This window comes from Geotrypetes seraphini, chromosome 16 (assembly GCF_902459505.1).
Source record: "Geotrypetes seraphini chromosome 16, aGeoSer1.1, whole genome shotgun sequence".
Classification (NCBI taxonomy): Eukaryota; Metazoa; Chordata; class Amphibia; order Gymnophiona; family Dermophiidae; genus Geotrypetes; species Geotrypetes seraphini.
Genome location: NC_047099.1, coordinates 22,678,729 through 22,695,043, shown reverse-complemented (window position 1 = coordinate 22,695,043; position 16,315 = coordinate 22,678,729). Strand labels below are relative to the sequence as shown.

The window sequence follows — 16,315 nt, the reverse complement described above, 5'->3', positions numbered from 1 at the left end:
GGTGACAGAAGCAGAAATGTTGGATATGGGGCTGGTGGGCAGGGGCAAAAGATGCTGCACACAGTCCGTGGGATAAGAGAGGGAGAAATATTGGATGTGGCAGTAGAGGGGGTGGGAGAGAGGCACCCTGGATCCCTCTCTCCCTCCCTCTCTTTCCCCACTCCCTTTGTAGCAAGGGAGGGAGGGAATGAGAGACAGAGAGATGGTAGACAGTGAGATAGAGGAGGACGTTGCACATGGGGATGTGCAGTGGTGGGGAGGGGAAAAAGAGTGTGCTTTGTGTGGTTTAATTTTGTGGTTACCACTGTGTATTATTAATAAGATTATTCTGTGTGTATATGAAAAATGAATGGAAGAAATGGTGTTTACAATTAGTACTATTATTATGGGGGTGAGGTCTGGGGAAGAGCTTGGGCAGGTCTGGGGCGGGGCCTAGGGCAGAGCTTTTGCCCCCCCTCCCTCCATCCAAACAAAAAAGGGTTCCGCTGCCTGTGCTGTCCATTGCTAATCATGACCTACTCTCATCAAACATGTATCTGTTCCAAAGCAACAGGATCTTTGGTTACTGTGAGATGAAGTTGTGTCGAAAATAAAATCATACCAAAGACACAGTAGAGTAACCACCAGATCCTTATATTATTTGAAGATAATCTGACGGGATTTTTTTACTGAGGTCTTTATTTGATAATGTATTATTTTTCATATGTAATATTTGTTACTTTTATGTATGTATCAACTGTTACCCACTTAGTTGATAAGCATTATTTTAGGTTGTGCCTTAACTAAACTAAAACTTAACTTTATATACCAGGTCTTCAACCAGAGGAAGCTTGACGCGGTTAACAATAAGTTAAAAAAATGTCAGGTCAACCTCCAGCTTATTTGATCAATTCATTTTCCTTTGTTGCTCAAAAGCAGTCACGTAAAGCTCATGCTTTTTCTGTTTTCCCATCAGTGAAGGGTTGTAAGCTTGAAGAATGGTCTGAAATTCGGCAGCTGAAATGTAATGCAAAGAAATGCATGGTCTTGCATTTGGACTGCAAAACCCCGAGGGAACGGTACAGATTAGGGAGTGAAGAGCTGATGTGCACGACAGAAGAGCGGGACTTGGGCGTGGTTGTACGAGATGATCTCAAAAGTGGCCAAGCAGGTTGAAAAGGTGACGGTGAAAGCTAGAAGGATGCTAGGTTGCATAGGGAGAGGTATGGACAGTAGAAAAAAGGAGGCATAAGACTCTGGGGAGACCTCATTTAGAATATTGTGTACAATTCTGGAGGTCGAACCTTCAAAAAGATATAAAAAGGATGGTGTTGGTCCAGAGGAAGGCTACTAAAATGGTATGTGGTCTTCATCATAAGGCGTATGGGGACAGACTTAAAGATCTCAATCTGTATACTTTGGAGGAAAGGTGGGACAGGGGAGATATGATAGAGACGTTTAAATACCTACCTAATGTAAATGAAGTGGCGTACCTAGGGTATGTGGCACCCCCGCCCATCATTTTTTGACACCCCCCCATGTAAAAAAATATTTTGTGTAATAACCATGAAACGAAATAAATGATCAGAATAGAAACAGGCAGTGAAAATTTTCTTTTATTGAACCTCATATATGTAACCATTATTCCAAACATAACATAACATAAATTATGTCTGAATTGTCATGACATCAGAAGTACATATGGAGTAGTTGCAGGTGCTTGGGACAGTTCTGATTGTGTTAGTTCGGTTTTACGTGTTTTATGAATAGAAAGGTTTTTATTTCTTTTTTGAAGGTTTTGTAGTCTGTGGTCGAGGTCAATAGGTTGTAGAGTTGGGGGTCGAGTGTTGCAGCTCGAATAGCTAGGAGGTTGTCGAACAGTTTTTTTCTTTTGATGCTTTTGGTTGGAGGGTGTGTGAATGGTGTGCGAGTTCTCCTATGTCTGGTTGAGGTGGATTGAATTATTTAGCTGAAGAAATTAGTTACCCCCTCCATTCCACACACATTAATTCTCTTCCGTTTTTGTTCCCACTATAAAAAAACACTGATAAGTTCCCAGAAAAAAAATACATTAAAATAAGAAGTGAAAACAAAGGCCCCTACAGATGAGAACATAACATAAGAATAGCCTAACTGGGTCAGACCAATGGTCCATCATGCCCAGTAGCTCATTCTCATGGTAGCCAATTCAGGTCACTAGTACCTGGTCAAAACCCAAAGAGTAGCAACATTCCATGCTACCGATCCAGGGCAAGCAGACACTTCCCCCATGTCTTAATAACAGACTATGGACTTTTCCTCCAGGAATTTGTCCAAACTTTTCTTAAAATCAGCAATGCTATCTGCTTTTACCATAACTTCTGGCCACTTCATTTTTAAGCTTAGATCTTTTCTTCCAAACAGAGACCTTGCTAGATGTCAAATACAAAAAGAACAAGGTAACTTCACAAGGACTTAGCTGTGTAGGAAATGTGAATCTCCTCATACACCCACCATATAGTGCAAAAATGTGCAAAGGTCTGTCTTTTTCTTTCGATCACTACATAGCCTAATGACACACAAGCAGCGCTGTTACAAACATATTCTGAAGGTCAATGCTAAGGTTAACAAAGTTTCCTTCCTTGGACCACAAGTAGATACTGACAAACCACTGGAAGAGATCCCAAAACAACTACCCAGGCACAACACCCTAAGACCCACTCAGTGTGTGAACCAGTTGAGTGGAGTGGACTAACTTGGGGGTGGATATGGGCCCGGAGTTTGCTCAGCAAAATTTCTCAGACCACCTCTTCCTCTCAACACATTGACACGCTGCCACCACCACCACCATTAGGAACACCTCACCGGGTAGGCCAGCAATGCTTATAAACTTTATAATGTAACCTCAGGCACTAGTTTAATAAATTTGAATGAAGACCACTCCAGTACCCAAATGATCAACTGCAAGACATTATCTCACAATTGTGCCATATTTCATTCTCTGGTTTATATTGTTAGTCTTACTGGTCCTTAGCGGGCCGCAAAACTGAAATTAAAAAAAAAGGAACAGATGTCTGAGTGGAATACAAAGGCATATTTTACACAGCTTTTTCTTTGAATGGAAAGAAGGCTAAAGGAGTGGGAACTTTGAGAATGCCCTTAGAACCACACGGGCGAAACATGTTGGTGATTGGTGATTCTACCCTCCTTGAGTAGCGTCTTTTGCACAGCTAAGTATTTTTAACACATATTTATTTGAATGAACAAAATTATAATTACTAAAAAAAAACTAAAACATTTACAGTACTGGATCCGATGACGAGTGGGAGCATAAAGCCCAGCACAATGAGAGTAATTTGAGTGCATGGTGGCCCGCTGAGAACCAGTAAGACTAACAATATAAACCAGATAATGAAGTATGGCACAATTGTAAGATAATGTCTTGCAGTTGATCATTTGGGTATAAACTTTATAAAACACATTATTATATTTTCTTATAAATCACATATTTTAACTGAACTCTCTGACATCCTCAGCCTTGCCATTCACAAAAATAGAAGGAAGAAAAGTTCCCATTTCCTGCTGTCTCATGTCCCCGGCCTATACAATATTTTTCTTCTGCAGACTCTTCAAAAGTCTGACCAAATCCTCGTTTCACTTGCATTATAAAGTACTGAGGATGCCATCTCTCCCCAATCCCAGGTCCTAAAGTCTAAGACAGTAGCGCAAACTAATGCTGCCCGATTCAGGAAAAAAAATTTCGATTCGATTCAGCCTACTGAATTGGTTTTTCGATTCAATTTTCTTGCCCAATTGGGTAGGGGTTTTTTTTGTTGTTTTTTTTTCAAACATCCTGGTGGGTTTATTTTATAGCTTTTCCACCCCCCTTTGGCTTCTCCTAACCACACTGAGACTCCTGGTACAGGAGGTGAGCTGGGGATGTCGGGCTTGTTTGTTGTGCCTCTGCCCATGCTGGCTGTGCGAGTGCTGCTGTGGGCGCTTGGGTCCCCTGCAGCACTGCAGTGGGGGGAATCCCGGTGCTTGTTTTTTTAGTTTTCTTTCGTGGCTCTTCCGACGCCACATGCAGGGAATTCAGCCGGTTTCTGTGAGCTCTCAAAGACATCTGGAGGCTCTGGGGGCAGGCGGCCATTAGATGGGCTTCACCGAGGCAGCGGACACAGAGCACATGGGGGTCTATTGAGTTCATTTTTCCTTCTGCAGCTTGGGCATTGCTTGAAGCCTGGTTTTTTTCTGTCTTTTTCTTTTCTTGCTCTGGCATTCTTCTTTGGTTCTGGTTGTTGTAGTTTTTCTTTGGCGAGCAGTTAATCCAGCCGTCGGGTATATGGCAAATAATTTAAACTAAGGATCACAGAGGCTAGAACAACTTTATGTAGGGCAACCTTAATGTGACCGTTTATTTTTTTCATCAAAAGGGGACATCTATTTGTCAGTCCTGCCCCTAATCCCACCCTAGCCCCACCCCAATCCTGCCGTAGCCCCGCCCCAACCCTGCCCTAGCCCCGCCCCAAATCCCACCCCCAATTTCTTCCATTCATTTTTCATGTACACATAATATCTTCATATTAATTCATAATGGCAACCTTAAAATTAAAAAAAAACCTACAAAGCACACTATACGCAGAAGAAATGTTAATTATCATTTATATTGGGGGGGGGTTTCAAAGATGTCAAAGCAAATGTCTTTAAAATATGCAATGTCACCTCAGTAACTATAGAAAAATAGACAAATATAGTGCAAAATATAGACAGCAGATATAAATTCTCAAAACTGACACGTTTTGATCACTAAATTGAAAATAAAATCATTTTTCCTACCTTTGTTGTCTAGTGATTTCATGAGTCTCTGGTTGCGTTTCCTTCTGTCTGTGTTTCTTTCATTTCTTTTTTTCTGCACTCAGGCCCAACAATTGTCCCTTTCTATTCCCTCTTTCCTTCCTTTCTATGTCCATAGTGCTCCCCAGTGCCTCTGCCCTGTGTTCTTAGTGCCCCAGTGCCTCTGTCCTTTGTCCCTAATGCCCCCAGTGCCTCCTTCCCATGTCCATAGTGCCCCCAGTGCCTGTCCTGTGTCCTTAGTGCCCCCAGTGCCTCCTTCTCATGTCCATAGTGCCCCCAGTGCCTCCTTCCCATGTCCATAGTGCCCCCAATGCCTTTTTCCCATGTCCAAAGTGCCCCCAGTGCCTCCTTCTCATGTCCATAATGTCCTCAGTGCCTCTGTCCTGTGTCCCTAGTGCCCTCAGTGCCTTATTCCCATGTCCCTAGTGCCCCCAGGGCCTCCTTCCCATGTCCATAGTTCCCCAATGCCTCTTTCCCATATCCAAAGTGCCCCCAGTGCCTCCTTCCCATGTCCAAAGTGTCCCAGTGCCTCCTTCTCATGTCCATAATGTCCTCAGTGCCTCTGTCCTGTCTCCCTAGTGCCCCCAGTGCCTTCTTCCCATGTCCCTAGTGCCCCCAGGGCCTCCTTCCCATGTCCATAGTTCCCCAATGCCTCTTTCCCATATCCAAAGTGCCCCCAGTGCCTCCTTCCCATGTCCATAGTGCCCCCAATGCCTCTTTCCCATGTCCAAAGTGCCCCCAGTGCCTCCTTCTCATGTCCATAATGTCCTCAGTGCCTCTGTCCTGTGTCCCTAGTGCCCCCAGTGCCTCCTTCCTATGTCTTCCCTTGCCTTTGTCCTTCCCCCAAAGCCAGCCTACCTCCTTCCCTCCCTCCAGTGCCTGATTCAACCCCCCAGTGATTCACCCCCCCCCCCCCCCCGTGGATTCAACCACCCGTGTACTGCCGCTGCCTGCTAGTCTGCCTCCTTATCATGCCGATTGAAACCCTGGGCCACCGCCGCTGCTTCTTGACATCGGAGAGGAAGTTCGGGCCAATCAGGCAACGATTGGCTGGCCCCGAACTTCCTCTCCGACGTCAAAATTGACGTCGGGAAGAAGCCAAGAAGCAGTGGCGGTGGCCCAGGGTTTCAATCGGCGCGGCAGGGAGAAAAAGTGGTCGGGCGTCCTGGTGTCCCCGCGCACAGCTTCGGGACGCTGTCCCTGAAAACGGGACATTTTGGTGTCCCGAAGTGGTGGGTCGGGACAACGGGAAGGTCGGTCCGAAAATGGGACTGTCCCATTGAAAACGGGATGTAGTGTCACCTTAGGCAACCTGCACATGCTCAGAGGGGGCTTTTCCCCAAAAGCCTTCCTCTGAGCTCTAAGAGAGCAAATCCGGATTGGGTGTGTCGGATGACGTCACCGTGTGGCTGACTCATCCTGCTTGTCCATGGTTGAACACCGCAGCCCTTTACATGGAAAAGGTTGGAGACCACTGCTTTATAGGGTAGGTGCTTCCCCCAACTGTACTGGGGCATCCACATCTTGGTGTCTCTTTATAGAATTTCTCCCCAAATATATTGTTAGTCCAATTAAAAAGGTGTTTCATTTCCTTTATTTGCCTTGTTCTTTATCTATGACCTTTAAAAGTGGCCTAACATGGCTGCCACACTGCTTTATCTGTCAGGACTGAGAAGGGGCGGATGCTCCATGTGTCCTGGGCCCAGTCATTCAAGTTTCAAGTTTATTCATATTATTTGATTGAACGCTTTACCAAATTACAAAGCGTTGTACAAAAAGTAAAAATATGATTTTAGAAAAATCACATATACATAATTCGTTACCAGACCTGCTTGGGTATTGCTTTTTAAAGCCACGGGAAACAATAGGAAAGAGGGGAAGAAATACAATTTTAAAGAAAAAGTACATAAAAGGGAAGTACATAAGGAGGGTACAGTGGGAGAAATGTCACTGCTCCTCTATCCACCTTCTCCCTCCTGGTATTTATTTTTTTAAGTTTTTCAGCCCACATTATCTACCATTCTTGGCAGAGAAAAATAAAACCAAACAGAATATAAATCTTAATATAAAACAATGTCAAATAATGTCATCCACACTTTATCATATATAAACCAAAGGTCTAAATACATAAACCAAAAGGTCTAAATCATAAAACATAACATGTGTTAATGATCAAGACCAGCAATAGAAGTATCTCTTCTCTCTTTCTTACACTGGACACCCCAAAGTGAGAAGCCCCCTGTTCGGGGCCCTCAATAACTGACCTCACGACTAAACTAAACTAAACCTTAGGTTTATATACCACATCATTTCCACAATTGTAGAGCTCGGCACGGTTTACAAGAGTTGAGAGAGAAAGAAACTCCAATGAGGTTAAAGGGTATAGTGAGAAGGATATTTGGGGGGCTTAGGATGCCAAAGATGGGGTAGGTATTACATTTTTGAAAAAAGCCAGGTTTTCAGATGTTTGCGGAAGAGTTGGAGAGAGCTCAGGATCCGGAGGGGGGAGGTAAGGTTGTTCCAGAGCTCAGTGAATCTGAAGGGGAGGGAGGTCCCTAGTTTTCCTGCACGGGAAATGCCTTTAAGTGAAGGAAAGGATAATTTTAGTTTGTGAGTGGTGTATGCTGGTATAAGTAATATAATTTTTATTAATAAATCAGTAACAGCTTACAAGAATAAACCTTTCAGCATATAGAGTAACAGAGCATATACTGGTACACCATGCCGGCCTGAGGACCTCAAATCTGTTCTGCCTACATAAACAAAAAGGCTATCTTATATACAATTTTGGTAGCTTAAGGCCCCATTGGTATACATTACATTATTCGTTTTTATTGGTTACTTACACACGTCATTACACTTATTAGTTTACTAATTGGTCAATATTTTTACTTGTTTTTGAGACATACTGTGCATCACGCCCTATTCATTAGAACTACTCTACTTCCCCTCAAATGTCATTTCAATATACCAAGATCATCAATTTTGAGCAAGGGGTCCACACCTAAAAGAGCCATTTTTATATTCTTGGTTAAAGGCATACGTTAATCCTCTTGGTTTCACTTATCTATTTTATGAAACTTTTAACAGATAATCATGTTAGTTTTTGGGTGGAAGGATAAGTTTAATTTGACTTGCTATTTCAGGATTACTTTTTGCATGGCTTGCTTTTCTCAGGAAAGCAAGAATAGGTTGTGTAAAAACTGTCAGCTTTTAGTCAGAAAGTATTCTCAGTCTTTTCAGCTCAGCCATCTTAGGCCTATTTCTATTATTCTGAGGATTTCAGGGGGTCTGTCTTCACCTCTAGTGTCATAAAGGACTTCAAATCTTCACCTGTTCATACCTGCATAGGTCTTTCTCTTCTCCCCTTCCATCCTCAAAGGCATGAGGTCTGTGGTTGATACCAGACAGCTGGTGGCAGGTGGCTGCCTCACCGAGGTTGTGAGATCTTAAACTAAACTAAACTAAAGCTTAACTTTGTATACCGAGTCATCATTCTATAAAGGCTCGATTCGGTTTACAGCAATTAAATAAACAAGGAATGATTTACAAATGATAAATAGAAGATAATAGCAGAATTAGTTTTCAAAATGTTTGGCAAATAGAGTAATTTTTAAAGATTTATGAAAAAGATTGAAACGAACTGGAAGTCCTTAAAAAAAAGGGGAGATCATTCCAGAATTGAGAGAATTTAAAGACCAAAAATTGATTGAAGATCTTGACTCCTTTAATCCCTTTTTTAGAAGGAAGGGAGAGTTTAAATTGTTGGATACCTCTTGCAAAGGAGAATCGGTAAACATCCTATATAATAAAAGCCTACCTCACGCATGCGCACTCCTATCTGCATGCATTCATGATCCGTAGGTCTGAGGCCGCAGGAGTGTGCATGCGCGAGTCCCCAGCCTTACTTCCCAGCACCTACCACTTGCCGGCAGGACTGGACGCCAGTGCTGGACTACCTTCTCTCCGTGTCGGCTCCTCTCACCAGCCGCACCAGCATCGGAGAAGGCTTCCAACGCTGGCGGGATCGAGAGGAGCCGCGGCGACACCTCGCGGGGCGGGAAGGGAAACCCAAAACACTCCAGCCGCAAAGGAATGCCGCGGTCCCGACTCCAAACCAGCTGATTCCAACAGCGTGTGCAGCACTCTACACACGCTGCTTCGGGGCCTTTTACTGCCCTGATTTGCTCTGCCGCGTCTCTGATGATGTCATCAGGGAAGTGCCAGAGTAAATCAGGGCAGTAAAAGGCCCTGAAGCAGCGTGTGTAGAGTGCTGCACATGCTGCTGGAATCGGCAGGTTTGTCGGACTGCGGGAAGGGAAGGGTGGGGGCGGCAAGGGACTAAGGGAGCAGGCAAGACCGAGGGAAGGGAAGGGGGGAGTAAGGGAAATGCTGCTACTGCACAGGAAAATGGGGTGGGGTGGGAGGGAATGCTGCTGCTGCTTTGGCTGCTGCACAGGGAAGGGGGGGATCTAAATGCTGCTGTACAGGGAAGTAGTGGAGGGGGAGGGAATGCTGCTGCACAGGGACATGGAGGGGGAGGGAATGCTGCTGTGGCTGTTGCACAGGGAAGTGGGGGGGGGGGGGGAAGAGAGACAGATAGATAGAAAGAAAGCCAGACAGCGAGAGGAAGGGAGACAGAAAGAAAAGAAGAAAGGCATGGGGGCAGAGAGAGACATAGAAAGACAGACAGACAAAGGGAGCCAGGGAGAGAGACAGACAGAAAGAAAGACAACGGGAGGGAGAGAGACACAGAAAGAAAGACAGACAGACATATATTCTAACACCCGTTAATGTAACGGGCTAAAATACTAGTTCCAAAATAAAGGAATAAGAGGATTAAAGGGCACTGACTTCAAGAGCATGGGAAATTTTGTCTGTAAGGTGCTGCAAACCCAAGACACAACAGATAATGTGGAGGTCATGTGGTCAGCTCTGAAATCTACCCTACAGGAAGCAACCAACCTCTTTATAAGGACCGTGAGTAAACGGCGGAAAAATAACAAACCCCAATGGCTCTCTGCGGAGATCTCAGAACTCATAAAACAGAAGAAAAGAGCATTTTTATCCTACAAACGATCACAACGACCAGAAGACAAAGAAGCTTATCTAGAAAAATCTAGATCTGTTAAAACAGCAGTCAGATACGCCAAACTCAGGATGGAAAAAGATTTAGCTAGGAATATTAAAAAAGGGGATAAATCCTTTTTCAGGTATGTTAGTGATAGAAAGAGGAATACAGACAGGATAGTGCGCCTAAGGAAACCCGACGGCAGCTTTGCAGATAAAGCCGAACTACTGAACAAATACTTCTGCTCAGTATTTACCTGTGAGGCACCAGGATCCGGCCCACAGCTGCAAACAAGAGAGAGCTCAGAAGACCCGTTCAGGAATTTTGAATTTCCCACCAGCAGCATCTACCAAGAATTGTCAAGGCTCAAAGTGTATAAAGCCATGGGACCAGATAATTTGCACCCCAGAGTGCTTAGGGAATTGAGAGATGTCCTGGTAGAGCCATTAGCCGCGCTCTTCAATCTTTCTCTGAGCACGGGAAAAGTTCCATTAGACTGGAAAACAGCTAACGTCATTCCACTCCACAAAAAGGGATGCAGGCTAGAGATTGCAAATTACAGACCGGTTAGTCTCACGTCAATAGTGTGCAAGCTTATGGAAACATTGATTAAACACAAATTAGACATGGTTCTGGACGATGAGAGACTGAGGGATCCACACCAGTATGGATTTACAGAGGGGAGATCCTGCCAATCCAACTTGATCAGCTTCTTTGACTGGGTAACAAAAGAACTAGACAAAGGAGAGACCCTAGATGTGTTGTATCTGGACTTCAGCAAGGTCTTTGATAGCATCCCACATTGCAGACCTTTGAACAAGATGAGTTCGTTAGGGCTAGGAGAAATATTAACTGCATGGGTTAAGGACTGGCTCAGTGGCAGACATCAGAGGATGGTGGTTAACGGTACTCCCCCTGAAAAGTCGGAAGTGCACAGTGGAGTACCGCAGGGCTCGGTCCTGGGTCCAATCCTATTTAATATCTTCATACAAGATCTGCCTCAGGGACTTGGGGTAAAATTGCATTATTTGCCGATGATGCTAAATTATGCAACATAGGGGGCGGTGATATCATGCCCGACGCTATGACACAGGACATACTTTCTCTGGAGCACTGGTCTACTATTTGGCAGCTGAGTTTTAATGCCAAGAAGTGTAAGGTTATGCACCTTGGTAGCAGAAACCCATGCAGAACCTACACTCTGAATGGTGAGACCTTAACCAGAACTGTGGCAGAAGGGGACCTGGGAGTAATCATTAGTGAAGATACGAAGGCAGCCAATCAAGTAGAGAAAGCCTCATCTGGGTTGCATTTGGAGAAGCTTTGTCAGCCGAAAGCTCGAGGTGGTAATGCCGCTGTACAGGTTCTATGGTGAGACCACATCTGGAGTACTGTGTATAATTTTGGAGGCCACACTATCGGAAGGATGTGCTAAGAATGGAATCGGTTCAGCGATTGGCCACCAAGATGGTCTCAGGACTCAAGGATGTCCCTTATGAAGAACGACTAGGTAAGTTGCACCTTTACTCTCTCGAGGAATGCAGAGAGAGGGGTGACATGATAGAGACGTTCAAATATATTACTGGCCGTATTGAGGTGGAAGAAGACATCTTCTTCCTTACGGGCCCTACGGCGACAAGAGGGCATCCGCTAAAAATCAGGGGCGGGAAATTCCATAGTGACACTAGGAATTACTTCTTCACCGAAAGGGTGGTTGACCGTTGGAATGATCTTCCACTTCAGGTAGTTGAGGCCAATAACGTGACTGACTTTAAGAACAAACGGGATCAACACGTGGGTTCATTTCAAAGAAGAACTTAGGGGGGAGGATTATTTAAGTGGGCAGACTTGTTGGGCTGAGGACCCTTTTCTGCCGTCACATTCTATGTTTCTATGTAGAATTTTAAAAAGAAATACAAGCGCATTTAAATTGAATTCTAAAATAAACCGGGAGCCAATGAAGGCTCTGAAACAAAGGTGTAAAGATGTAAAGGTGAAAAGCTGAAGCTTCTCACTGCACCATCCCTCTGTCCTCTGGGAATCTTGGTCTGATGTTGTCCCTGCCCTGCTCTGCTCTGAGTCCAAAAACGCTATTACCTCTATAAAGCATGCCAGCTTCCCTACAATTGCATCATCCTCCCCTAACGCCAAAGCTGACGATACCAAATAGGGCTAGATATCTTGAATGCTGCAGTCAGTGCAGATGCTAAAGAGAGAGGGCAGGAGAGAGTGTGAAAGACAAGAATAGAGAAGGGGAAGGGGAAAAAAAAGGGAGGGAGAGAGACAGAGATAAAAGATTAAAAGTAGGAGAGATGGAGACAGAATGATGAAAGAGGCACAGACAGAGGAGGGAGAACAGCAAAGACACCGGGACTGGGAATTAGAGAAGAAGAAAGATCAGAAGAGTAAAAGACAGAGGAGAAGATATACACATATACGGTACAGCTGTCAGAGAGATTCCCTGAGAGGCACCAAGTGTGCCAGGTCTGTCTATATCTAGCACAACCTTATCAGGGCCCCTGCACTGTTCCCAGACCACTTGCAGGCTCTGATAATGGAGGAGAATTCAAGGGTGCCCCCCCAAAAACTCTCTCCTTTTACCCTCCCCCTTTCATATGTACAATACACACATTCCACTCATCTCCTAGTCACACAATTCCTGCTTGTTCCCTATGCACAGACACTGCTCTCCTCACCTCCTGTATGCAAGCACTCCCCAGCCTAGGCAGGAACTCCCCCCCCCCCCCACTTCATCTCTTCTCTATATACTCCCTGTCCCTCTGCCCATACCTCCTGCTCCACCTGCGCATCACCTTAGCATGGGCGTCTGCAGGAGGGTGGGGGGGGGGACATTCATCGAAGCTCCTTTCCCAACATTAGCACCAGCATATGTCTGTGAAGAGAAATCCGCCAGGGGATAAGAAGGTCTAGGACTCACGGACAAGATACTCACGGCATCCTCTGGATTCTCATCTCCATCGTCCGTCTGCTGCCCTTGCTCTTTCTGGGAGGGTGACCTGCTCCAGATGTGTGCAGCTGCAGTGCAGCCAGCCTCTGGGAGGGTGGAGCAAAGACTGGACCAGAGAGAATGGAGGGCGGGGAGAGACCTGAGGAGCTGAAGATGTGCAGAGCATAGGAAAGAGAGACACAAACACTGAAGCTTTGGAGAGCTTTAGCTGGAAGATCACATGACACAGCTGGAGGAATGCCTAGTGGGAGTATATAAACACACAGCAGGAGGGAGGTACGGTGCCCATGCAAAGACACCCTAAGTAATCTTTAGCTTTGCACCCCCTTCGCTTTGCTCTCAAGCCCTCTCCCCACCTCCCCAGAATCTGATAATTAAACTGAACAATCAGGATCAACCAAACACTACAATCTTCCAGTACAATGTTAAAAAATCCATAAGGGGACATCAACTCTGAGCTAGAGAATGACAAGGGGACAATTTTCCCCTGTTCCCCCGCGGGAACTCATTTTCTCGTCCTGTCCCCGTGAGTTCTTTTCCTGTCTCTGCCCCATTCCTGCAAGCTCTGTCTTGCAAGCCTTAAACACTTTAAAATCCTAAGCAGCAACATTCTGGAGCAGTGTTTTTCAACCTTTTCCCACCTATGGACCAGCAGAAATAAAAGAATTATTCTGTGGACCGGCATCGGTCCATGGACCGGCGGTTGAAGAACACTGGGCTAAGTCGTGGGCCAGACCCCGTCCATCTCTATCCAATCTCCACCCCAGACCCCACCCTCATAATAGTACTAATTGCACCTTGCACGTCCCGTGCCTCATCTGGAAGCCTTCCCTCTGACGTTGCAACGTCAGAGAGAAGGCTTCCGGTTCAGGCGCAGGATGCCCGTAGGAGCCACTGCCCATGGCTTTGTGCACTGAATCAGTTAGGAAGAGAGAGCTGGCTCGAAGATAATGCCACCTTGATTGCACTGTGGACCGGCGGTTGAAGAACATTGTTTTGGCCTGATGGTGGACCGGCAGGAAATTTCTGTGGACCAGCACTGGTCCATGGACCGGTGGTTGAAGAACACTGTTCTAGAGCTCAGATTGTGATGTCATAATGCCTCATTCCATCAATGCCTAAGCTCCGTCCTCATCTCACAAGCCTCAAACCCTTTAAAATCATAAGTAGCCACATTCTAGAGCTCAGATTGTGATGTCATAATGCCTCATTCCACCAATGCCTAAGCATTGGTCCTCATCTGCGCAAGCCTCAAACACTTTAAAATCATAAATTAAGGCAGAGTTTACAAGAATGGGACAGCAACAGCGACAAAACTCGCAGGGACAGAATGGGGAAATTGAGTTCCTGCAGGGACGGGGAAAAATTTGTCCTCTGAATTATTAAACACTATTTCATACCCTAATGAGGTGAGTTTCTAGAATCCATTTATCAAGGTTAATGGGGTATTTGAAAATTGTCCATCCTTGTTGCAGGTAAAAAATATGTGTTAATGGTTTGGGTGTCAGGAGCGATTGTTTTGCTATGACTGCAGCTGCTCTTCTGCTGCTCCCCAGAAGCTGCTGCCCTAGGGGGAAGAGGGGGGGGGGGGTGGCGCTCAGAGTTCCTAAAACCAAAGCACAGTTAGGAAAAGGCAAGATGAAAGGAGAAATGCTAGGGGCTGAAAATACTGCATGATAATCCCAGAAAACGCAAGGCCGTCAGACAAACTAGGCAATTGCCTAGGGCAGAAGTTTCCTCGGGGCAGCAAAGAGCAGCTGTAGCCTAAGCAAAAGCAATAGATCCTAATAGCTCCATAAACACACACAAACCCCCCCCCCCCCTCCGTGCATAAGTGCAGGGAGCAATGGATTTTCGAATGGCCCATTTACCCAGGTAAAACAGGTTCTGGAATCTTTCTTTACGGACCTAATACTCAGCCAGCCTTGTCAGCATCTATAGTGCTTTAAGTTCTGGTGATTCACTTTAATTGGATACTCAGTGGTACAAGCTGTTTTCCTGGTGCTGTACCTCTCTTTAAATCTTCAGGGTTAGGCCTGTCTAATCCATTTCATGGCCAAATAGTGCTGCTGAGAGGGTGCTTCTGAAATGGTCATTGAAATGTAAATGCTAGGATTACTATTTACTACTATTTATTATTTCTATAGGTCTGAAAGGCGTATGCAGCGCTGTACATTCTAACACACAATAGACAGTCCCTGCTCAGAAGAGATTACAATCTCATTTAGACAGGACATTTCAGGGTTGGGGAGATTATAGTGGGTATCTGACAGCAGTGAGTGGGAGTTAAGAGTTGAAAGCAGTTTCCAAAAAGTGGGCCTTTAGCTTGGATGTGAACACTGCCGGTGGGGTCCAGGGGTATCAACCAGGAACAATGCCCAATTGCCCTTGGCCACTTTGGCACCAACCTCAAAATGGCACCCCTAGTGGCAGTCTTGCGTGATTACTGCTAGAGGTCATATTTCCATTTGAGGTTATTATGGGAGTGACCAGGAGCAATTAGGCATTGCTAGGATGCCCTGTTAAGCATAAAGTCTACATTGGCCATTATAGGGTTAATTTCCATTACAGAATGCTTGCATATTTATTTATTTCAATTTTTATCCCGTCCTCCCAAAAGCTCAGAACGGGTTACAATAAGACATTCACAGGAAATGAAGTTACAGACAGTAGTCTGCAAAGGACCAGTGATCTATATAAGGATGTGAGGTTATAGGCAGTAGCCTACAAAAGGAGTCTGTCCGCTCAGCATCGTTAGCGGAAAAGGAAGGTCTTTACTGCCTTAAACAACCTCACGAGCCCTAAGATCTACTAACCAAAATTTGTTGACTGTTCCCCCAATCAAGGAACTTTTCTATACACGTAACACCATCTTCTCCGCTACAGCCACTGCTCTCTGGAATGCTCTGCCATCAGATATCTACCTTGAAGAATCCCTCAACAAATTTAAAAGCAAACTCAAAACCTTCTTATTTCAGGAAGCATATCAAAACACGAGATAGGATCCCTCTCCTGCTAAGATTAACAATGAAAAAGAACCGCTTTTAAGAAGCTGACTTCTCCTCCCTCGCTTTTATCCCCCTCCCCTTCTTACCTTCCTCTTAAATTTTATTTCAACTTCGATAAATATCAAATTGGTGAAAGTGGGTCAATAAATACCAAAATATATAAAATACTCCACTTATGTAGCTGAGGGTCAATTCTGATGGAAGAAAAACACTCAAGTTTTTTCTGGTAGAGCGCAATGCTCAAACCACCTCCACCCACATTATCGGCTCAAAAAAATCTTCCCTGACTTTTTCCATTTAAAATGCTATGTATTAGATCACATAGAGCAAAATACCCGAGGAGGTAATAGACAGTTATGCCTTCAGCGTAAAGAACAATGCTGGATTTATGAGTTGGAATCAGTAACCCCGAAGGGATTAAAAATGAGCATAGATTGGTACTACTATTACTAATGA

At 44.9% G+C, this 16,315-nt stretch overlaps 1 protein-coding gene across 4 annotated transcripts in view; it reads right to left on the bottom strand.

Moving 5' to 3' along the window:
* The window catches only part of LOC117350546 (beta-galactoside alpha-2,6-sialyltransferase 1-like), a 48,198-nt gene extending 35,190 nt beyond the window's left edge, over positions 1-13,008 (bottom strand). For all 4 annotated transcript variants that reach the window (XM_033924860.1, XM_033924862.1, XM_033924861.1 and 1 more), the window contains exon 1: positions 12,837-13,008. The gene's annotated coding sequence lies outside the window, so the exon portion shown is untranslated. The remainder of the gene's footprint in view (positions 1-12,836) is intronic.
* Between the last annotated feature and the right edge of the window lie 3,307 nt (positions 13,009-16,315).